General features: G+C 46.3%; 1 protein-coding gene across 1 annotated transcript in view; it reads left to right on the top strand.

The window, feature by feature from the left end:
* Positions 1-1738: 1738 nt before the first annotated feature.
* WSCD2 (WSC domain containing 2) overlaps positions 1739-24675 on the top strand; it is a 78680-nt gene continuing 55743 nt past the window's right edge. Inside the window, exon 1 of the mRNA XM_083454032.1 lies at positions 1739-2459. The gene's annotated coding sequence lies outside the window, so the exon portion shown is untranslated. The remainder of the gene's footprint in view (positions 2460-24675) is intronic.

The following is a 24675-nucleotide window of genomic DNA, read 5'->3' as shown; positions in this document are numbered from 1 at the left end:
GTGGGACTCGAACCCACAACCCTAAGATGAAGAGCCACATGCTCTACCGACCGAGCTGTCCAGCACCTTCTGCCTGCAAGGCTCCTACCACTGAGATATTGGCACCCCTCTTAAATGTAAATTAAGATTCTAGCCCTCATGGTCCTGCATAAAGGGCAAGCTTAACCAGGAACAGAGAAAGCTGCCTTATATTGAGTCAGACCGTCAGTCAACCTTGCTCAATATTGTCTATTCTGGCAGTGGTTTAGGCAGGAGACTTTCGTCATCCTACCTGGACCTGCCTTTCCCCAAATTGAGCAGGGAAATATCCCCCACAATCGCATCTCTCTGGCTTAATCTTGCATCTTTATATGAAAATGATGTACTGGTGGTATTTGACTCCTAGTAAGTTAGCAAAAGGGACGCGAGTGGCGCTGTGGGTTAAACCACAGAGCCTAGGACTTGCCAATCAGAAGGTCGGCAGTTCGAATCCCCGCGACGGGGTGAGCTCCCATTGCTCGGTCCCTGCTCCTGCCAACCTAGCAGTTCGAAAGCACATCAAAAGTGCAAGTAGATAAATAGGTACCGCTCCAGTGGGAAGGTAAACAGTGTTCCCGTGCACTGCTCTGGTTTACCAGAAGCGGCTTAGTTATGACCCAGAAGCTGTACGCCTGCTCCCTCGGCCAATAAAGCAAGATGAGCACCGCAACCCCAGAGTTGGTCACGACTGGACCTAATGGTCAGGGGGCCCCTTTACCTTTAAGTTAGCAAAAATGTATAGAAGAAGCACAAATACCTGCTGGAAATGTAAAGAAAAAGAAGGTACCCTTTATCATATGTGGTGGATGTGTAAGGTAACAAAAACTTTCTGGGAAATGATACATAATGAAATGAAAAAAATGTTCAAAAAAAAAAAAAAGCTTTTTTATTACGAATTATAGGTACTGAGATTCCAAAGAAAAGACTTCTTGTATGCGACAACAGCCACACGGATGTTATTAGCCCAGAGATGGAAAGAAAAAATAAGCCCAACCAAGGAAGAATGGCAAACCAAGTTGATGGACTATGCTGAAAGGGCAAAATTAACTGGAAAGCTCACAAACCAAGAGGACAAGAACTTTAAAAAAGAATGGGGGGAAATTATAATTTATTTAGGAGACCGTTGTAAGCAGATGAAAACATTAGCAGGGTTTTAATCTCACTTGTAAGGTAACAAAAACTATGGACCATTTAGACAGATTAAAAATGTGGATAACGGATTGATATGCAGTAAATATTGTCATTAGGACCCATGGAGGGGATGGAAAGAAAGTCTTAAGATTCAGAGCGATCTCTTTATATGGATTTTTAATTGCTTTTGTTATAAGTTTTAATTTTTAAAAATCAGATAAAAATGACCATGACCAAAACACAGCCTGGATATCTTCTTTTGCACACCACCTTCCCATCTCAACTCCGGCACCTCCCTTTTTCTCTGATCCTCAAAATTTAGACTGTAGCCTCCTAAGGGCAGAGACTTGCCTTGAGAAGAAAAAAACAAGCAAAACCCCAATGTCAGCCATGGTTACCTTGACACACAAACAAGAAAGTCTATTCTGTCTGCCTCCATAAAGCCTCCTTCTTTGCTCCCATTTAACCTGCTGTTTAGGCTCGGCAGACTTGAGCCAAGGGAGATAACGGGGTCTCCTCTTTTGCAATTTGAGCCCGTTTGTGGGTATCAGGAGCCTCTCGGCGTGAACGACGCCAGTGAGAAATGCTATCTGCCCGTTGCATGGAGCCAGCCAGCCGCTGCCTGCAAGGGAGCGTGAGAAAGATGGCAGTTAAGGAGTTAAGCAGTAGGCAGTGCTAGAGGCCTGCAAATAGAACGCAGCTCTGTGGCTCTGGCAAAGACGGTGGCAGCGGCAGCAGCAAGAGAGAGGGAGGGAGGGAGAAGAAATGAGAGAGGCTGCCAGATAGAGATGTTAAATAAGGGAGCCCAGCAAATCACCTCGCAGCAGTTGAGAGCTGCATCCGAGAGCTGGAAGCATCCCCAGAGGCAGGAGAGCAACCCAACCTCCCTTTCCTGGGCTGGTGAGCCAGCAGCGGTGATGAAGACCATCTTTTCTGGCAAGGAGGGATCTCTGGGTGCGGAGCAGCTGAGAGAAGCCAGTGTGCGGCTCCGGGGAACTCTGCAGTGACTGGTCTTTTCAGCGTGACCATCTTTCCAGAAGCGAATCTGGCAGCAGGGTTGCTGTCTCCAGTGCTCCGGCCAAATGCATCCGGTCGACCGAGAAGGTGTCCCTGTGATCCGGGTGTGAAAGGCAAAAAAAGAGGAGACTCTGGGCCGGCAGAACTTGGATTCGAACGCTCGGTGGTCTGAGCTTCTCCATGCTAGCCGTCAAGGGAGCCAAGCAACCGCTGCCTCCTCAGCAGAAAGCCCAGAGTTGGTGAGAAGATGGATGTTCCTCCTCCGAGGACCCCATGAAGGCTTTGGTGTTCAGGTAAGATGGGCCAAGGAGGGTGGACACCAGTGTGTTGCCGGCAGGGCAAAGACTCAGGGACCTTTGGCCCTTGAGATGCATGCAGAGGCAGAGGAAAAAGGTTGCGGGCCAGGGGCTTGATGGGCAAAAGTTTCACTCTCTGGCTAGTTCTGGTGGTTTGGAAGCGACCTCGTTTTACCTGCTTTTCTCCTTTCCCTGGCAAGCAAAAGGGGCTTGTGACAGTGGCATAGCGTGGGTTGTCAGCACCCGGGGCAAGGCAAGTAATTTGCGCCCCCTAACCAGGTAGGGGCAGAGAGCTGAGAGTGCGAGCGCGCCCCCCCAGATGTTGCGCCTGGTGCGGCCGCCCCCCCTGCACCCCCCACGCTACGCCACTGGCTTGTGACACTTTTCGTAGGAAATTCTCTCTGGGAGTCAGTGGAGCTTCTTGCAAGTCCCTCCAAAAGACCAAGATGGAAAAGGTGGTGGGGTGGCAGGTTGCCGTAAGGCTGTCAGGTGTCATTGCAACACCCCCCTCCCCGTCCTCCCAAAGGCTTTTTAAACCTCAGGTGGGATAATGGGATCTTGATGGGCACCTGGAATGACAGAGCATCCTTTTCTGGAAAAGGCGGCAGATAAAACCTTTTGCAGAGGACTCAGTGCTCATGCTGATTTCTGCTGCAAGGGGTTGGGGAAAGGGTTTCTGGTCCTAGGGGGGAAAGGTCCATAGTACCAGTTTAGACTTTGTACTGATGGGGGTACGAGTCAGTCTTTCAGGTTAACTTTTGGGATTCTGTCGGCACTCGGGTCCATTCAGACAACATTTCTTGAATGCGCGGTGCTATGCGTGAGATGCACTCAAGGCAACTTGACGAAGATGAATCGCCCTTTAATGACCTTATAAACAACTTCTTGGTCTCAGAATTGGGGTGGGGGTGGTCAGAGGTACATCTCCAGCCCCCTCACCCCACACTGGAAGGCATGTTTATGGGTGTAATGGAGCTGTTTGTGATGTCGGGTGTGGAACAAACCAAAGATGGTCTAGATATTCAGGGCTGATTAACATGTGTGTTTCTGTGTGTGGAACAGGGATGGGTAGAGTACAGCTGAATTAATGGGAAATTAAACATTGGAAACAATTTTTTTAAAAAATAAAATAAAATAAAAATTAAGAGGCTGCGTTTGTTCCCGGAGAGATGTATCAAAGTTATATGGTGAGTGGGCATGGCTGAAAAACCGGATCATCTTAAGACTTAGGACTGGGGATATTGAGGGATGAAGGGAAAAGGTGGACCAGACCACATCTTGCATGGGATGTGGGCGCAGAAGAACAACTGGTTTGACTGGAGCAGAGAGCTTGTCTTTTCTTGCAGTGCATTACAACAGTGAATTTTGCCCATAGCTGTGGAAAGGTAGTCACGTGCCTGGCATCCTGGCATTGCTGCCTTCTCCCAGAGAGAGAGAGAGAGAGTTCTTCAGGGCACATTTTCTAGTCTGTGTGTGACCATTCTTCGGAGTGTGTCCCTTTAGAAAAAAAGAACCCTGCAAGAGACACGCTCAGGAGGCCAAGAATGGGCTGCCCTTGTTGATTTGAGTGCGGCAAATCTCTGATTTATTTTCATTCATTCATTCAATTTCAATAAGCAGCAAGCAGGGGGTGAGGGACACTGCAGAAAGGAAACTGTAGGATGCGAAGCTCCTGTAAGCAAGCCATGCTACATGACACAAGGTCACTTGTGTGTGCGAATGGAGGAATCTGTGCGAGGATAAAGCAGGAATGGGAGGGACTGGATGTGTCAATAAATTCTGATCGGTCCTCAATTTATAATGAGGTATATTGCCCCATCCTGTCATGCTTTCAGTGAACGGGACGCGGGTGGCGCTGTGGGTTAAACCACAGAGCCTAGGGCTTGCCGATCAGAAGGTCAGCGGTTTGAATCCCCGCGATGGGGTGAGCTCCTGTTGCTCAGTCCCAGCTCCTGCCAACCTAGCAGTTCAAAAGCACATCAAAGTGCAAGTAGATAAATAGGTACCGCTCCAGCAGGAAGGTAAACGGCGTTTCCGTGCGCTGCTCTGGTTCGCCAGAAGTGGTTTAGTCATGCTGGCTACATAACCCAGAAGCTGTACGTCAGCTCCCACGTCCAATAAAGCGAGATGAGCGCCGCAACCCCAGAGCTGGCCATGACTGGACCTAATGGTCAGGGGTCCCTTTACCTTTATATTGCCCCATCTTGTCATGCCTTCAGTGAATTAGCTTTCATTGTGTCCCATCAATAACCAGGCCACACCAAGCTCACTGTCTGTGTGCCTAGTTATTAATGGGTATGCAATGTACCCCAATGGAGCCCTTTATTTCTTTCAGACCAAGCTTTCAAACCAACCCAAACCCACGGGGCTTGGGTTCTTTTAAAGCAATGTAAATTCACCCAGAGCTGAGCACTGGACCTGGATGCCCATCACATTCTTAGGATCTGATGCCGCCGATCAGATTGATTCAACAATAAATCAAGTACTTCTTCACGAAGCACTCAGTTGAACTGTGGAACTCACTCCCACAGGAGGCAGCAATGAATGGATGGTTTTAAAAGAGGATTGGGCCAATTCATGGAGGAGCAGGAGTGCCAACTTGGCCCTGCAAGCGTGAGTGCCCAGGGCTGTGGGTACAAGGCCCTGGCACTGAAATTTGTGGGTGCCCGGCCTCTTCATGGGGAACTGTGTGGGTGCACGGGCACCCAAGGCCCCAGGGAGTTGTCACCTATATGGAGGAGGGGGCTATCGATGGCTGCTGGCTGGCCGCTGTGAGAAAGGGATGCTGGACTGTGTGGGCCATTGGTCGGATCCAGTAGGCTCTTCCAATGTTCTTAAGGCAAACTGGGCTGCAGAGGAGCAAATGGCAAGCCAGTTTCTCAGCAGCACGCCCATGACTTGTTTTTGCAACACAGTGCAGAATTTGCGAAGCCCCTTCACCAGAAAGCAGGTGGGGATGTTTTCCTCTGTGCTTCCATCACACATGCATTTCCTCAGTGAACCGGCGTTACAAAACTGCATGTGGGGAATGAGTACCAGGGTACTGCTGTTTGCTAGTTAGCCCAAATTTGCATAGGAGGAAGTGAAAAGGAGTCTTGATCACTAGGGATCTGCAGGGCTGCTGGCCACACCAAAGATGGAACAGGCTTGCTCTCTGCGGCCCCAGAGTGGCAAAACTGGAACCATTGAGTGGCAAATTGTAGGGAAGCCAATTTTGGCGTCCAATTAGGAGCAACTTAAGGGTAGCGCTGTGGCTTAAACCACAGAGCCTAGGACTTGCCGATCAGAAGGTCAGCGGTTCGAATCCCCGCGATGGGGTGAGCTCCCGTTGCTCGGTCCCTGCTCCTGCCAACCTAGCAGTTCGAAAGCACGTCAAAGTGCAAGTAGATAAATAGATACCACTCCGGCGGCAAGGTAAACGGTGTTTCTGTGCGCTGCTCTGGTTCGCCAGAAGCGGCTTAGTCATGCTGGCCACATGACCCAGAAGCTGTATGCCGGCTCCCTTGGCCAATAATGTGAGATGAGCGCCGCAACCCCAGAATCGTCCACGACTGGACCTAGTGGTCAGGGGTCCCTTTACCTTTACCTTTTAAGTGTAGTGCTGGATCCAGCACCCTGTTCTCACATTGGTCAACCAGATGCCGCAGTGGGGAGCCCGAAAGCAAGACCCAAGTGCAGAAGCACACTCCCCTCCTTTGGTTTCCAGCAACTGGAATTCAGAAGGACCATGGATGCAGATCATAGCCATCATAGAAGCTGTTGATAACCTGATCTTCTTTTAAAGCCAACTGGGCTGGTGGCTCTCACCACTTCCTATGGGAGTAAGTTCATGAAGAAGTCATTTCTTTTATCAGAATATTTTTTATTCCTTAAACTTGCTAATGTGGTGTAGTGGTTAAGAGCGGTAGTCTCGTAATCTGGGGAACCGGGTTCGAGTCTCTGCTCCTCCACATGCAGCTGCCGGGTGACCTTGGGCCAGTCACACTTCTTTGAAGTCTCTCAGCCCCACTCACCTCACAGAGTGTTTGTTGTGGGGGAGGAAGGGAAAGGAGAATGTTAGCCGCTTTGAGACTCCTTAAAGGGAGTGAAAGGTGGGATATCAAATCCAAACTCTTCTTCTTCTTCTAATGCTACAGGTTGTTTAGGAAATGGGAGGAGGTGGCATCTCCTTACTGGAGGCATTTAAGCAGACGGCCACTTGCTGAAAGTGGGGTGCTGAAAGCCTTTGGGATTTGGATGGGCTGACCTCCACAATCCTTCCCAAGGCTTTAAATTCTTTGATTCTGGAGAAACATCCTGGAGAAATGTCCCACCTCTTCAGGGGCCAGAAGGGACGTTGTAGAGCACCCAGCCAGTTTGGAGTTAACGTGTTTGGATTGTAATTTCTTGATGCATTCCAATTTCCAGAGTGAATAATCCACATGTGGCACATGTCAGTCTCCAGATGGAATGGCCGGTTCTGCATATCTGGAACGGGCAGATGTGCTACCGCGCTGGGGTGCCTGGCTTCTCTCACCCCCGCCCCCACCTAGTTAATTTTTGAAAGTGCATCCATCGTCATCGGCTGGAAAGATCCTCTAATGGGTCACATGATTGCCTTGCCCTTTTCCTCTCTCCGTTTGCTCAGTCAGCCTTTTGGAAAGTGCTCCTCCATTCAACTGGAACTGTGGAAGTGAAAAGTTCAGCTTGACTTTTGCTGTGGGCATTAAAATACAACACTGGCCAAATGAACCTGCGATTAGCAGTGGGCAGGGGTCTTTGTTTGTGGTTCAGCCTAGGACTTGTGGTTCAGGCACACTTTCTTTTTTTAAAAAATATAAGTGTTTATTGTTTTCTTTAAATATTCTTTTTCCAACAGTCCATACAATCACAATATATCCCCTTTGACTCTGCCGAGTCCTGACTTCCCTCCCTCCCTCCCTCCCTCCCTCTGTCCCTCCCTCCAGTTGGTATATTTATCACAATCTTATTGCGTATTTTATTCTTCTTGTTGTTTAGTCATTTAGTCATGTCTGACTGTTCGTGACCCCATGGACCAGAGCACACCAGGCACCCCTGTCTTCCACTGCCTCCTGCAGTTTGGTCAGACTCATGTTAGTAGCTTCGAGAACACTGTCCAACCATCTCGTCCTCTGTCGTCCCCTTCTCCTTGTGCCCTCCATCTTTCCCAACATCAGGGTCTTTCCCAGGGAGTCTTCTCATGAGGTGGCCAAAGTATTGGAGCCTCAGCTTCAGGATCTGTCCTTCCAGTGAGCACTCAGGGCTGATTTCCTTAAGAATGGAGAGGTTTGATCTTCTTGCAGTCTACTATTTTACACTGAAGTTATTCCAGTCCTGCTAGTGTCTTTAAACTTTTGCAGTTCTCTTTAAATACTCAATAAATTTACTCCAATTATTCTTGTGTCTCTGGTCCTCATGATCCCAGACCCTTCCTGTCAATTTGGCAAGTTCCGCAAAATCTGTCATCTTCATCTGCTACTCCTTGATGGTTGGTATATCTTGTGTTTTCCATTTTCGGGCCAGTAGAGTTCTTGCGGCGGCTGTGGCATACATAAACAAATTCTGATCTTTTATTTTAATCTCCCTTCCTATTAGACCGAGCAAGAAAGCCTCCGGTCTTTTGGGAAAGGTGTACTTAAATATCCTTTTAAGCTCATTATAGATTAACTCCCCCCAAATTTTCACCTTGTCACAGGTCCACCACATATGAAAATAATCACCATTGTTTTGTGTACCATTCAAGCAACAAATCATACATTCTAGATAACGTTTTACCTTGATATGGTTAAGGGACATTTTCAACACTTGTATGCCCTTCCCCGAAAACGGTATCTATCCTTGCATTTAAAGATCAGTCGAAGGTGTTTTTGTTTAGCAAGGCCTTTACGGCTTGATAGAATGCAGGAAGCTGCCGTTTACTGAGGCCTTGCCCACCCTTCCACTTGTCCCCTGGGAAAACCAGCTGTTGACTGCTGAATTGGAACAAACGCCAATTGGGTTTTCAGCAGATTGACACTGAAAACCTGTTAGAAACTCAGGTATATGAGCTGGACACCAAATGGCTCCTGAAACCAGGGTTTTGTTGTTTAGTCGTTTAGTTGTGTCCGACTCTTCATGACCCCATGGACCAGATCACATCAGGCACTTCTGTCTTCTACTGCCTCCCGCAGTTTGGTCAAACTCATGCTGGTAGTTTCTAGGACATTGTCCAACCATCTTGTCCTCTGTCGTCCCCTTCTCCTTGTGCCCTCCATCTTTCCCAACATCAGGGTCTTTTCTCTTCTCATGAGGTGACCAAAGTATTGGAGCCTCAGCTTCAGGATCTGTCCTTCCAGTGAGCACTCAGGGCTGATTTCCTTCAGAATGGATAGGTTTGATCTTCTTGCAGTCCATGGGACTCTCAAGAGTCTCCTCCAGCACCAGAATTCAACAGCATCAATTCTTCGGCGATCAGCCTTCTTTATGGTCCAGCTCTCACTTCCATACATCACTACTGGGCAAACCATAGCTTTTACTATACGGACCTTTGTTGGCAAGGTGATGTCTCTGCTTTTTAAGATGCTGTCTAGGTTTGTCATTGCTTTTCTCCCAAGAAGCAGGCGTCTTTTAATTTCGTGGCTGCTGTCACCGAAACCAGGGTTACAGTCCAGAAAAAGGAATGCCGAGTTACGATTTTTGGGCCAGACGGCTCGAGGGTCGTATTTTTCAATACGACTTTTCAGTTCCTGAAATGCATTCTGATTGCACAGATATATAATGGATAGAATTCTACAGAATGTGTTGCCTGGCAAATTTCGAATGCTGAGGGTATTCCAACCCCCAGACAGGGAGATGCCAGGATTGAACCAAGTTTCTTCTGAGTGCAAGACAGGCAGCTACAGTTTTCCAATGCCTAACAATAGCATGTGTTTCTGTGTTTCTAATTGTTCTGATATTTTATGGATTTTTTTTTTAAAAAGTTTTTGCATGTATTTTATTTACTGGTGGGCTTTGTTGTTTTATCTTTGCCATAAAACACCTCAGCCTCCTTTGGAAGGAGCAGTGGTTGATAAAAGCAATGCACAGATAAACATCTTTTGTTTGTTTGTTCTGGACCGAAAGGTAAAGGTACCCCTTAGATCCAGTCGTGGATGACTCCGGGGTTGCACACTAATCTCGCTTTACTGGCCGAGGGAGCCGGCATACAGCTTCCGGGTCATGTGGCCAGCATGACAAAGCCGCTTCTGGCAAACCAGAGCAGTGCATTGAAACGCCGTTTACCTTCCCACCGGAGCGGTACCTATTTATCTACTTGTACTTTGACGTGCTTTTGAACTGCTAGGACTGAACAACGAGAGCTCACCCCGTCACGGGGATTCGAACCGCCAACCTTCTGATCGGCAAGCCCTAGGCTCTGGGGTTTAGCCCACAGCGCCACCCGTGTCCCCTGTTCTGGACCTACTGCCAATAAATTTCATTAGGTTCCAGTATGACAACTCCATTTCCTTCAGCCACCTACAAGGAATGGTTGAGGGAGTTTGGGATGTTTTTCCTGGAGAAGAGGAGACTGAGAGGCGATAGGAGAGGCATCTTCAAATATCGGAAGGGTTGCCACATGGAAGATGGAGCCAGTTTGGTTTTTTGCTGCTTTGGGACCCGAACCAATGGATTCAAATGACAAAAAAGGAGATTCAAACTAAACTTTAGGAAGCATTTTCTGAGAGTAAGACCTGTTCGACATGGGAAAGGACTAGCCTGGAAGGTGGTGGGCTCTCCTTCGTTGGAGGTTTTTAATCAGAGAGTCGATGGCCATCCATCGGGGATATCGTAGCTGTGATTCCTGCACAACAGGGGGTTGGACTAGATGACCCTCGTGGTCCCTTCCAACTCTACTATTGATAGTGTGTCTCTGCTCAGAACTTCCTACATTGGCAGATTGGCAGGTAAAGATGGTTGAATATGTGGAGTTGGCAAAGCTGATGGGGAAGATCCAGAATCGGCGTGATGAACTGTTTCAAAAGGACTGGAGCAAATTTATACTTTCTATGAAAGTATAATTTATACTTTCTATGAAAGGGGACGCGGGTGGCGCTGTGGGTTAAACCACAGAGCCTAGGACTTGCCGATCAGAAGGTCAGCGGTTCGAATCCCCGCGACGGGGTGAGCTCCCGTTGCTCGGTCCCTGCTCCTGCCAACCTAGCAGTTTGAAAGCATGTCAAAGTGCAAGCAAATAAATAGGTACTGCTCCGGCGGGAAGGTAAATGGTGTTTCCGTGCGCTGCTCTGGTTCGCCAGAAGCGGCTTAGTCACGCTGGCCACATGACCCAGAAGCTGTACGCCAGCTCCCTCGGCCAGTAAAGCGAGATGAGCGCCGCCACCCCAGAGTCGGTCATGACTTGACCTAATGTTCAGGGGTCCCTTTACCTTTACCTATGAAAGAAAATTGTAAACAGTTGAAAACCTTTGTAGGTTTGAGTTGAAATGTTTGGTAATGGGAAAACAAGGAGCTGATTTACATATAAGAAGGTGAATGTTAAAAGATTAAAAAGGTAAAGGTACCCCTGCCTGTAGGGGCCAGTCTTGACAGACTCTAGGGTTGTGCTCCCATCTCACTCAAGAGGCCGGGGGCCAGCGCTGTCCGAAGACACTTCCGGGTCACGTGGCCAGCGTGACATCGCTGCTCTGGCGAGCCAGAGCCGCACACGGAAACGCCGTTTACCTTCCCGCTAGTAAGCGGTCCCTATTTATCTACTTGCACCCAGGAGTGCTTTCGAACTGCTAGGTTGGCAGGCGCTGGGACCGAACAGCGGGAGCGCACCCCGCCGCAGGGATTCGAACCGCCGACCTTTCGATCGGCAAGCCCTAGGCACTGAGGCTTTAACCCACAGCGCCACCCGCGTCCCGTTAAAAGATTGATATAAGGTAAAAAAGTGGATATAGAAATGTGAGAAATTGGTAAAGTTCTGTGGAAGTCAGTTAGAGGGAGGGAAGGAGGTCAATGCTCTATTTAAGCAATGTCTTAAGTTATGGACTTTTGGTTTTTGATATGGAAATGTAATGATATATGGAAAACTTAATAAAAATCATGTTAAAAGGAAAGAAAAGATAGTGTGCCTCTGTTCTTTGACATAGAAATGCATCAGTCCCTGCCTTGCACATATTGATGGTGGCACAGGACTGGCAAGATCCGAGACCAGGGAGAAGAGTTGGTGGAAGAAGACTGGGAAAAGTTTAAAGAATATTTATAGAAATATTGTAAAATTAATGAATGTTAGAAGAACGTTGGAATGAAATTATATGGCTTCAGTAGAAATGTTATAAGGAGTTAAGTATAAATTGATTAATAGAGTATTAAAGGAAAATAAGGTTAAAATGTGTTAAGATAATTATAGGATAGAAAACAGGGGAAGATGGACAGGAAGTGGAATTAAGTATAAATAGATTAATTGAGCGTTAAAGGTAAAAATTTGGTTAGAATGTGTTAAGACAATTATAGGATAGAAAACAGAGGAAGATGGAAAGGAATTGCTGAAACAATTAATAGAAGTGGAATATGAAAAGGGAGGTGTGAGGTGGTCGAGGAAATAAGGGAAAGAAAGTTAAGATGTTGAAATTGAAATTTTAAATGGTTTTTGTTTTGTTTTGTTTGTTTGTTTTATTATGTTTGTTTTTTTATTATGTATTGTCTTGTATTGTATTGTATGTTTTTTCTTTTTTGATTTTTTGCAATGTTGTGTTTAATTTGTTGGAAACTTAAAAAATATTATTGGGGGGGGGTGGAATATTGATGGTGGCACAGAAACAGCCCAAACAGTTTGGCTCCTTTGTAAAAATGCTTGCAGTTTCTGGTATGTTCATGTTTGTAAGAATTATATTGCAAACAGAAGATAATAAGGTGCCTTTCCACCCCCTGGCTGACGCCATCATAGGAGCATACTTAATCTGAAGTCTCTGGAGCCAGAGAAGAAGCTGGTGTGTCCGCCCAAGGCGATCCTGCACTTTTTAGAGGCGAGCTTGTGTCAGTCTCCTTCAACGGCAAGGCTCTCGTTGGCTGTGGTGGGGAGGAGGGGGAATTAATCGCTTGTCAGCACAACTCTGGCTTGACCTTTGCGGGAGTCTGAAGGCAGAACATTGTGGCGATGATGAGCAGGACTTATCTCCTACTTTGTACCAAGTCAGATTAACTGGGCAAGTTCATCAGGAGCCACCGGTAATTGACTGGCTCTGAATGAGGGATGGAAAGATGCCTCAATTTCTCTCTCAGCTTCTTGTTGTTCTAATCCTCAATTCAGTTCTCCACATTTCTGCAGCAACTTGCTTTTTTTTTTTTAATTTAAAGAAACATCCTCATAAACATGCCCCCCGCCCCCTAGGAACTACCGCACAAAATGGCACAATGCAAAGGACTCATGCACTGGGGACGAGTTCCTAGATTTCCGACAGTGTAGACTGAAGAAGAAGAAGAAGAGTTTGGATTTGATATCCCGCCTTTCACTCCCCTTCAGGAGTCTCAAAGCGGCTAACATTCTCCTTTCCCTTCCTCCCCACAACAAACACTCTGTGAGGTGAGTGGGGCTGAGAGACTTCAAAGAAGTGTAACTGGCCCAAGGTCACCCAGCAGCTGCATGTGGAGGAGTGGGGACGCAAACCTGGTTCCCCAGATTACGAGACTACCTCTCTTAACCACTACACCACACTGGCTCTCTGGCATGCACAACGCTCAGTTTCTTTTTTAATATATATATAAAGACGGTGGCAATCAGACCTTCATCAGCAGGAATTGCTAGTGCTTATTGCGCTTCTTGGGAGAAAAGCAATGACAAACCTAGACAGCGTCTTAAAAAGCAGAGACATCACCTTGCCAACAAAGGTCCGTATAGTTAAAGCTATGGTTTTCCCAGTAGTGATGTATGGAAGTGAGAGCTGGACCATAAAGAAGGCTGATCGCCGAAGAATGGATGCTTTTGAATTCTGGTGCTGGAGGAGACTCTTGAGAGTCCCATGGACTGCAAGAAGATCAAACCTATCCATTCTGAAGGAAATCAGCCCTGAGTGCTCACTGGAAGGACAGATCGTGAAGCTGAGGCTCCAATACTTTGGCCACCTCGTGAGAAGAGAAGACTCCCTGGAAAAGACCCTGATGTTGGGAAAGATGGAGGGCACAAGGAGAAGGGGACGAGATGGTTGGACAGTGTTCTCGAAGCTACCAGCATGAGTTTGACGATACTGCGGGAGGCAGTGGAAGACAGGAGTGCCTGGCGTGCTCTGGTCCATGGGGTCACGAAGAGTCGGACACAGCTAAACAACAACAAGTTGCACACGTGTAAAACATGAAATGAGGTGATGATGTTACAACACTGATTTCTGATTCTTCTGGTCATTTTTGCCATTTCAGCATAATCTTTCAACTTAATCTGCCATTCTTCTCCGGTCGGGACTTTATCTTCTTTCCATCTCTGGGCCAAGAACATTTGCGCAGCCGTGGTGGCATACAAAAATAGTATTTTCTGCTCACTTGGAATTTTGGCACCTAAGGTTCCTAAAAGAAAAGGCTTCGGGTTAACGCTCAGTTTCCAGGTTGAAACAGTTCCCAGCTCTCATTGCTCCCGTCTTCTTATCAGTTTCCCAGGCAATGAAACCAAAATGAAGCAGCAAAGTTCAAACGATTATATTACGTAAGGGGAGAATCGCATATTCAAGCAAATGTCAAGAGAGCTACAGAGCCTCCATCCTTTGTTTGTTTGTTTTTAAAAAAATATTTATTAGAAGTTTCGAAATTACAGAAAAAAGAAAAAAGAAGAAGAAAAAACAATAAAAAGTTTAACAAAGCATACATTACAATAAAAAGACAATACAACAATACAGAAAAAAACAAAACAACAACAACACACTAAACACACACCTCCAATGTTCCATATCTTTACCTTTCATTAACTTGTTTCATCGACCTCCTCACACCTCCCTTTTTTGTGTTCTACTTCAGTTAACTATTTCAGCAAATTCTTTCCATCTTTCTCAATTTTTGTTCTGTAATTTATCTTAACGTTCTAACCTTAAATTTTTCATTTTGTCCCATTATCAATCAGCTTTTACTTAATTCTTTATTACATTTCTGCTAAGACCATGTAACTTCATTCCAGCATCCTTCTAACATTCATTAATTTTACAATGTTTTTGTAGATAAGCTTTAATTTTTTTCCAATCTTCTTCCACCGACTCCTCTCCCTGGTCTCGGATTCTGCCAGTCATTTCCGCCAGTTCCATGTAATCCATCAGCTTCATCTGCCATTCTTCCCTGGTGGGTAGATCTTGTGTCTTCCAATACTTTGCAATAAGTATTCTTGCTGCTGTTGTGGCGTACATAAAAAAAGTCCTATCTTTCTTTGGCACCAATTGGCTGACCATGCCCAGGAGAAAGGCCTCTGGTTTCTTCAGGAAGGTATATTTAAATACCTTTTTCATTTCATTATAGATCATCTCCCAGAATTCCTTAATCTTTGGGCACGTCCACCAAAGGTGAAAAAATGTACCTTCAGTTTCATTACATTTCCAACATTTATTGTCGGGCATCCTTTGACCCCAGAGAGGAATACTGTACAGTGGTACCTTGGTTCTCAAACTTAATCCCTTCCGGAAGTCCATTGCAAAACCAAGGTGCACTCTCCCATAGAAAGTAACGCAAAATGGATGAATCCGTTCCAGACTTTTAAAAACAACCCCTAAAACAGCCATTTAACATGAATTTTACTATCTAACGAGACCATTGATCCATAAAATAAAAGCAATAAACAATGTATTTCAGTCAATCAATCAATCAGTAGCTGAACTGGGTTCCACACAGTCACAAAAACAACAAAAAAGTCGTAGAAACAAAAATGCAAATTAAATAGCAAAAACAGACAGACTTCAGCGTAACACTCAAATCGGAAGTGTGGAACTCAAATTGGAGGCGTAACACTCAAAATGGAGCACACTCAGCTTCTGAAAAAAGTTCGCAAACCGGAACACACACTTCTGGGTTTGCAGTGTTTCGGTTCCAAATTGTTTGAGTACCAAGGCGTTTGAGAACCAAGGTACCTCTGTACTTTAAAATGCAGAAAAGCGAACTTTGTACATGGCAGAATTGCAGCAGTGGTGGCGAACATCAGTCCACCATTCCCAGAATCACAAGCTCAAGAGCAAGGGGAGGATGTAAAATAATCCAGGAGCCACCCTCGTTTTTGTTCATTAACATGTGAACCCAACTGCACTTCTTCCTCTTCCCTAATCCCTCCCTTCCTGAAGTGCATCAAATCACAGGGATTTGACACCCTAGAGGCCTGTTTCTGTGTGCCTTCAGAGAGGGCACCTTGTCAATCACTTCTTAGCCATGATGACTAAACTGTTCAGGGCAGTAACTCTGAATGTCCAAGGCTGTGGGCCAGCAAGATGAGTTAGCGATGGGTTCAACTCCCTGCTTATTGGATGACTTGAGCAACATGCTAAAGCTATGGTTTTCCCAGTAGTGATGTATGGAAGTGAGAGCTGGACCATAAAGAAGGCTGATCGCCAAAGAATTGATGCTTTTGAATTATGGTGCTGGAGGAGACTCTTGAGTCCCATGGACTGCAAGAAGATCAAACCTCTCCATTCTGAAGGAAATCAGTCAATTTCCCTCATTTCCTGAGGATGGAAAGATGGAGGGCACAAGGAGAAGGGGACGACAGAGGACGAGATGGTTGGACAGTGTTCTCGAAGCTATCAGCATGAGTTTGACCAAACTGCGGGAGGCAGTGGAAGACAGGAGTGCCTGGCGTGCTCTGGTCCATGGCGTCACGAAGAGTCAGACACGACTAAATGACTAAACAACAAAACCACAGGTGCACTTCAGGGGTGCAATAGTTGATGGACCGCATACCCTTTTTAAAGCAAGAATTGAAATATTAGAAATGTAGTTTTGGTTGTGTCAGGGTCATTTTCATATTTTGAAACTCTGCAAGGTTCTGGTTAAAGGTCTAGTGGTGTAGAGGTCAATTTCCCAAGTGCAGGGGCTCAACATGTCTGCCCCCTTAAAAAGGTAAAGGTACCCCCTGACCGTTAGGTCCAGTTGCGGACAACTCTGAGGTTGCGTGCTCATCTCACTCTATAGGTCGAGGGAGCCGGTGTTTGTCCACAGACAGCTTCCGGGACATGTGGCCAGCATGACTAAGCCACTTCTGGCGAACTGGAGCAGTGCACGGAAACGCCGTTTACCTTCCCACTGGAGCAGTACCTATTTATCTACTTGCACTTTGACGTGCTTTCGAACTGCTAGGTTGGCAGGAGCAGGGACCGAGCAACGGGAGCTCACCCCATCGCGGGGATTCGAACCGTCGACCTTCTAATCGGCAAGCCCTAGGCTCTGTGGTTTAGACCACAGCACCACCCGCGTCCCCATCTCTGCCCCCTTAGCTATGCCCCAAAGGAGAGACCACAGTGTCAATCTTATTAGAAATCAACCTAAGTGCAAATCTGAGATCAGATCCACTGAACCTGGTGAAGCTTATTTCTGATGATGCAGGTTCTGCTTGTTAAACAGAGGGTTGTACGGCCATCAGTCAGGGATTCTTTAGCTGCATTGCAGGGGATTGGACTAAGAGTGAAAAGGTAAAGGACCCCTGGACGGTTAAGTCCACTCAAAGGCAACTGTGGTGCTCATCTCGCTTTCAAGCCAAGGGAGCTGGTGGTTGTCCACAGTCAGCTTTCTAGGTCATGTGGCCAGCATGACTAAACCACTTCTGGCACAACAGGACACCGTGACAGAAACCAGAGTGCACAGAAACACTGTTTACTTTCCTGCTGGAGCAGTACCTATTTATCTACTTGCGCTGGTGTGCTTTTGAACTGCTAGGTTGGCAGAAGCTGGGATGGAGCAATAGGAGCTCACCCTGTTGTGTTGATTTGAGCCACTAACCTTCCGGTCGGCAAGCTCAAGAGGTCCAGTGGTTTAGACCACAGCACCACCCACATCCCTAGGGAGTTGGACTAGATGACCCCTGGGTTCCCTTTGCTCTGTGCTTCGATGATTCACACATGCAAGGTAGAATACAGAGGGTCAGTGATTTACTGGGCGCACTCGGAGCACAGTTTTCCTTTTGATCTGTAAGTAAATGCACAGCTGGTTAGCAATAAAGGTATCTTGGTCTGCGATGTTGGACTCTCCTTTGCCCGGCCGTTTTGTTCCACCAGAATATCACCTTACAAGGGAAGAATGCAGCATTCTTAAGCACGCCAGGGGATGTTATTTCATGCTGAAACTAGCACCTATCGGAGTAACCCAATGCAGGCTTCTTCGTTCCCCAGGTGGCTAAGCAGCCTGCTTAATGAAGCAAGCAAGGGATTTGTTCTCAAAGATCCTGACCTCAGCACCCTTCCTTGCCGGGGCTAATGTTGCTTCTCTTCCCAGTCCAAGCCCCACACAATTGATTTGAGAGAAAGGGAAAGAGGCAACACGGTCAAAGTGTATAAAAAGATGTGTGGCATGGAAAAAGGGGGCATTTTTCTCCCTATCTACTGTTTGGATTTGATATCCCGCTTTATCACTACCCGAAGGAGTCTCAAAGCGGCTAACAATCTCCTTCCCCTTCCTTCCCCACAACAAACACTCTGTGAGGTAAGTGGGGCTGAGAGACTTCAGAGAAGTGTGACTGGCCCAAGGTCACCCAGCAGCTGCAGGTGGAGGAGTGGGGAATCGAACCCGGTTCACCAGATTACGAGTCCACCGCTCTTAACCACTACACCACGCTGGCTCTCTATCTAGAGTTAGAAGGTGAGACCAACCCCCTGGAATCACAGCTAAAGAATCCCTCTTTCATGACAGGAGAACTCATGCCCGTCTAGTGAAACCAAATGCTGGGAGATTGAGGAGGAGAAAAGAAAGGACTTATGCACACAGCTCAGAGTTAAACTGCGGAACTCCCTCCCACAGGGAGGTAGCGAGTGCCACTAACTTGGAAGACTTTAAAAAAGGATTGGACAAATTCATGGGGAAGGCTTTCAATAGCCACTAGCCACGATGGCTCTGCTCTGCCTCCGCAGTTTGAGCTAGTAATTCTTCTGAATACCAGTTGCCGGAAGCTACAGGAGGGGCAATGGCGCTGTAGGTTAAACCACAGAGCCTAGGACTTGCTGATCAGAAGGTCAGCGGTTCAAATCCCCGCGACGGGGTGAGCTCCTGTTGCTTGGTCCCTGCTCCTGCCAACCTAGCAGTTCGAAAGCATGTCAAAGTGCAAGTAAAGGTAAAGGTAAAGGTACCCCTGCCCGTACGGGCCAGTTTTGACAGACTCTAGGGTTGTGCGCCCATCTCACTCAAAGAGGCCGGGGGCCAGCGCTGTCCGAAGACACTTCCGGGTCACGTGGCCAGCGTGACATCGCTGCTCTGGTGAGCCAGAGCCGCACACGGAAACGCCGTTTACCTTCCCGCTAGTAAGCGGTCCCTATTTATCTACTCGCACCCAGGAGTGCTTTCGAACTGCTAGGTTGGCAGGCGCTGGGACCGAGCGACGGGAGCGCACCCCACTGCGGGGATTCGAACCGCCGACCTTCCGATCGGCAAGCCCTAGGCGCTGAGGCTTTTACCCACAGCGCCACCTGCGTCCCTAAAGTGCAAGTAGCGGGAAGCTAAACGGCGCTTCTGTGAGCTGCTCTGGTTCACCAGAAGCGGCTTAGTCATGCTGGCCACATGACCTGGAAGCTGTACACCGGCTTCCTCGGCCAATAAAGCGAGATGAGCGTCACAACCCCAGAGTCTGCCACGACTGGACCTAATGGTCAGGGGTCCCTTTACCTTTACCTTTACCTTTATAGGAGGTTCATGCGCTCCTCTGCCCGGATCATGCTTGTGGGTTTCTGTTTAGGCCATCTGTGAAAGCTGGTATGAGGCTTGTACTAAGGTCAGCTGAGGTACATGACAGAGAATCTCATGTCGTATTTCGTCCTGTATACTTGTGCTATTATCTGCAGAAATAAACCATAGAAATCAGTTCAGATTCACAGTCCCAGATTCAATACTCAGCATCTCCAGGCTGGGCTGAGAGAGACGCCTGGAAGTCCTGGAGAACTGCTGCTGGTCATGTAGACAACCCTGAGCTAGATGGACCAGTGGTCAGTGGTCAGTAGAAGGTAGCTTCCTATGTCCGCTGCACTCCAATGTTCTTCTTTTTTTTAATAATATTTATTAGAAGTTTTATAGTTACAGAAAGAAAGTATGAGAGAAAAAAAAGAGAAAGCAATAAAAAAATTTTTTTTTAACAAACAATACATCAAAAATAGAAAGAAAAACAGTACATCAAAACAAGAAAAAACAAAAACATTTAAAAACACATCCAAATTCCATATCTTTATCTTTCATTTACTTGTTTCCTCAACTTCCTCACACCTCCCTTTTTTGTATTCTAGTTCAAATTAGCTAATTCAGCAAATCCTTTCCCTCTTTCTCAATTTTTGTTCTATAATTTATCTTAACACAATCTAACTTTAAATTTTCCACTCTAGCCCGTTAACTATCAGTTTTTGCTTAATTCTTTATAACATTTCTGCTAAAACCATATAACTTCATTCCAGTATTCTTCTAACATTCATTAATTTTGCAATATTTCTGTAAATATACTTTAATTTTTTTCCAATCTTCTTCCAATGTTCTTCCTAATCTAGTCAAGCCTACCTCACAGGGTTGCTGTGAGGATAAAAGGGGGATGGGGAGAGACATGTACACTACTGGGGGCAACTTGGAGGGAAGCAGGAGCAGATAAAAATGTGTATATATATATATATATATATATATATATATATATATGCATGCCCAGGTATTTTTGTTGTCGTTAGGTTTTTTTTTTTAAGAATTTAAGTTTTTGTTCTGTTTTTGATCCCTTTTCTGTTTTCATTTTGTTGTCTTGTATTCTTTTGTTTTCAAACTGCATTCTGGTGCTGTGTGAATTTTATTCCCACTGAATCTTAGTCACACTAGGATCTGCTGAGAAAGGGCGTTTTAGAAATATTTCAAAACTGACATACAAGCTACGGGACAAGGATAACTGTGACTTTAAGGATGAATGGGAACCCTTTACAAAGTATTTGAGGACGCAACAAAGCGAACTGGACTCCTTGGCTGGCTTTGAAGAAACATTCACAAACATTTTATTGATAATAATCAGCTATATAGTTTGAGGATCTATACAACTGTGTAACATGCAGAAAACCAAAGACTGGAACTGAGGGAAGTCGGGGGGTGGGGGTGGGTGGGTTTTGTTTGGGAGGGTGGGAGGAGAAATGGGGGGGGGGGATAAGGATGATATGTTTCTGGATAATAGGTTTTGTTTTAATTTTGAATAAAAAAATTTTTTTTTAAAGAAATATTTCAAATCAAAGATGGTGGATTGACAGAAGACAGTTAAATAGTGCCTCCTATTATAACCATCCATTCTGTGCAGTAGAGATATCATGCTGATATTGACAAGGTCATGATGCTGGCATGAAACCAGTGGAGGTGCCCATTGCCTTCTGTGCTCAGCTTGTGTGCTGCCAGAAACATCTGCCAGGAGCTTGTTGGTTCTGTTCCCTGTGAATTTTGCTTTGATGCAGCAAGTCTCTTTGATTCTTGAAATCTAGGCAGCTTGCCAGACCAGGCCAAGAGTCTCTTACTTTGCTGTCTAACGATCTCCAGCCTTTGGGAAGTGCTCTCAAAAGCGAGGCAGAAGGGGGTGGTCCTCTCCTCCTGGTCTCTAGGATCTGGTTTGTTGACATCCAAGATTTGAGAGGGCACTTGGCGGCCCGTCTGGTCCATCTCCTTGCTTGATCCCTGATGGACTGCTCTCCAGCCAAGAAGAGCCCACCAGCTCCTAAGGCAGCCTGCCCCATCCTTGGACAGTTGCGTGGCGAGTTCCCGCCTCCCCCCAGTGGGAATAAAGACACATGACACAATTATTTAAGTTAATGGGCTAAAATTGGCCACAACTTTATTGGTTACAGGAATGAGCGGTATTGGCTTAGGCATTGGTCCTAACTGACTATCCGGCTTCAGCCATAGCTGTCAACTGTCCCTTATTTGGCAGGAAAGTCCCTTATCCCAGCGCCTTGTCCCACTGCTGTCCCTTATTGATGATGTCCCTTAAATTTCCTGGGTTTCAAAGGAAGCAGCTCCTCTCCCTCCCTCCCTGCCGGCCAGGGAGGAGGGAGGCTCCAACTGTGTTGCTTGGCTGCGTTGCTCCCCCAATAAGGAGTCTAAGAATGACTGAGGGGTGGAGCTTGCATGCCTTGTGCCGATCAAATAGGCCACGTTGCCTGGGGACTCGCCCTTGCTCAGCGCTTCCCAGCGGAAAGCTGACGGTGGTTTTCCCTGCTGCATCCCCTTTGCCGGGTTGCTGTGCTGCGGGAACCACTACTTGAGGCTTTGTTTGGCTGCTGGCTGGGCTTTCTGCCTTTGGCTCGGAGGGGCTCAGAAGTTGAACATACCTGTGTTATGAAAATCCCTTATTTTGGCTGCTGGTCCCTTATTTTCAATTCTGTAAGTTGACAGCTATGGCTTCAGCCCGTTTGCTTGAAGACTAGGAAGGGTTAACCACCAGTAGGGGGGAGACCTGCTGATTCACATCAAAATGTGGGCAGAGCAAAGGATGTGACCCGTATGTTTGTACGGTAGGCTGCACTTCGTACTCGGCCCAGTATACCTGAAGGATCGTCTCCACCCCCATCGTTCAGCCCGGACACTGAGCTCCAGCTCCGAGGGCCTTCTGGTGGTTCCCTCACTGTGAGAAGTGAAGTAACAGGGAACCAGGCAGAGGGCCTTCTTGGTGGTGGCACCCGCCCTGTGGAACGCCCTCCCACCAGATGTCAAGGAAATAAACAACTACCTGACTTTTAGAAGACATTTGAAGGCAGCCCTGTTTAGGGAAGTTTTTAATGTCTGATGTTTTATTGTATTTTTAATATTCTGTTGGGAGCTGCCCAGAGTGGCTGGGGAGACCCAACCAGATGGGTGGGGTATAAATAGTAATAATAATAATAATAATAATAATAATAATAATAATAATAAGTTTGTAAATGAGAGTCATCATAGTGATCCATAGTTAAAAGTCGGCAAATGTGTCCTCTTTTTTGTTCGTCAAAATATGGCAACCCATTCTTTCCTCGGCTAACAGGCCCCCAGTGGAGAAGGGCAGCTGCACAACGAAGAGGTTGCAGAGACGCAAACTACCCATCTGAATATCTGTAATTTACTCTCCAGACAAACCGCTTGAATGGCACATTGCCGGTCCACAGAACAAAAGCTGGCGCTTGGCTGAGGCCGGGCTGTAGCATTTAAAACAAAGGGAATTATGCAACCAGGCAATACAAGAGACAAGCTTTGCTTCAACACGCTTCCTTCTGCTTCTCCTCCTGCCAGGGGAGAGGGCTTGGGTGGGATTCTGAGTCTGAGATTCTGGAGGGAGAAAATCCATCTAGCATCCTTCCCCATTGTGGGCAGCCGGAGGCCTTGGGGAACTCCCTGTCTCCCTCCCCCCCCTCTCTCTCACACACACACGCCTGTTTGTGATACCCCAGGGAAGCGAACCTGCCTGGCACAGAGGCTCCTTTGCATCCTTGGCAAGGAGCTCCATTGGTGCCACACACACCTTGTCTCTCCCAGAGCAGCGGAAGAGCAGCCCGGGGAGCGCATGGGTGGGCAGGCTCCTAGCCACTCCGAGACAGAGTGGAGAGGCGTGATTTTCACTCCCCATTCCACGAAAACGTCTTGTGCCTTTTTCTTAAAACCGTCAATGCATTCCTATGGGAAACCGTCAATGCATTTCCTATGGGGAACTGTGCTTCGCAAGACGAAAAAATTCACAAGACGAAAAAACTCGCAGAACGAATTTATTTCGTCTTGCGAGGCACCACTGTAGCTTTATGGCTTGTTTTCACCAGATAATAATCTGACCCTTTGCTTCTCTCAGAGACTTGCATAGCCCACAAAGACTTTCAGAGACCTATAAGACTTATGTTTATTTGGTTCTGTGTTTCCAAGAGAATCCATCAAGAGTGCATATTCTGTGACTTTCAGAGATTTAGAAGAATTCTGTTTATTTGGTTTTGCAGAGAGTGCATATTTCATATATTTCATATTGTTCAATGTTCTGTATAGATTATATAAAGAGTTTATATTGACATCGCATTGTTGTACTTGGTCATCGTGTTCCCTTTGGATATTACAGTGGTGCCCCGCAAGACGAAATTAATTCTTTCTGCGAGTTTTTTCATCTTGTGAATTTTTTCGTCTTGCGAAGCACCAATGTGTATTGACGGTTTCCCATAGGAATGCATTGGCAGTTTTAAAAAAAAGGCGCAAGACGTTTCGTCTTGCGAAGCAAGCCCATAGGGAAATCCGTCTTGCGAAGCAGCTCAGAAAACGAAAAACTCTTTCATCTTGCGAGTTTTTCGTCTTCCGAGGCATTCGTCTTGCGGGGCACCACTGTACTGATATTTGTTTGCAACACAGGGGTTTAAATGTTTGGTTACTCAGAGAAACCCCTGGCAGAGTTTGCCAGTCCTCCTTTCCTTTCTTGTGTGGGTTGAAGTGGAAGATTCTAGAAGGCCAGTTAACTATCCCCCCCTCCCTCTTGGAACAATGAAAGGGCCCTGAAGTTGGTCGCAATAAACTTCCCGCTTCAGAGAGCAAGATGTGTTTGAATAATTACAAGAGGAAGCAGAATTAAAACATTTATTTATACTCCATGCCGTCTACACCAGCGATATTTTAAACTTAATCATCTCAAGACAGATGGTGGAACATTTGGGCCTATTAAATTAATGGCATTCAATGTTCTCCATTTATTTTCTTCTCGGTTATTTTGGGACATTTGTCATATTTTTTTCTTTTATTTCTTGTGGGAAAGAAAGGAATAAAGGTAAACAATGGATATGCCCAGAGCTGGGGTCCACCACTACAAATGTCAGAGTCTCTTCCATGGAACATGGGAGGAAATGTTACGCATTATGCATTTATTTAGGACTTTTCACAACATTGGGAGTGTCCATTGTACTGTCACAATGCTGACAACAACCCCGTAAGGTAGGTCTGTCTAAGAGATTGCCAAGGATGATGGAAAGTCAGAGTCTAACAACATCTGGGCAGCCACAGCTTCTTCTGTACAATGTCTTTACTTTCTGCATGAAAATAATAATAATAATAATAATAATAATAATAATAATAATAATAAATTATTTATACCCTGCCCATCTGG

This window comes from Podarcis tiliguerta (assembly GCF_965153285.1).
Source record: "Podarcis tiliguerta genome assembly, chromosome: 8".
In the NCBI taxonomy this organism is placed as follows: domain Eukaryota; kingdom Metazoa; phylum Chordata; class Lepidosauria; order Squamata; family Lacertidae; genus Podarcis; species Podarcis tiliguerta.
This window is presented reverse-complemented; position numbering and strand designations above follow the sequence as displayed.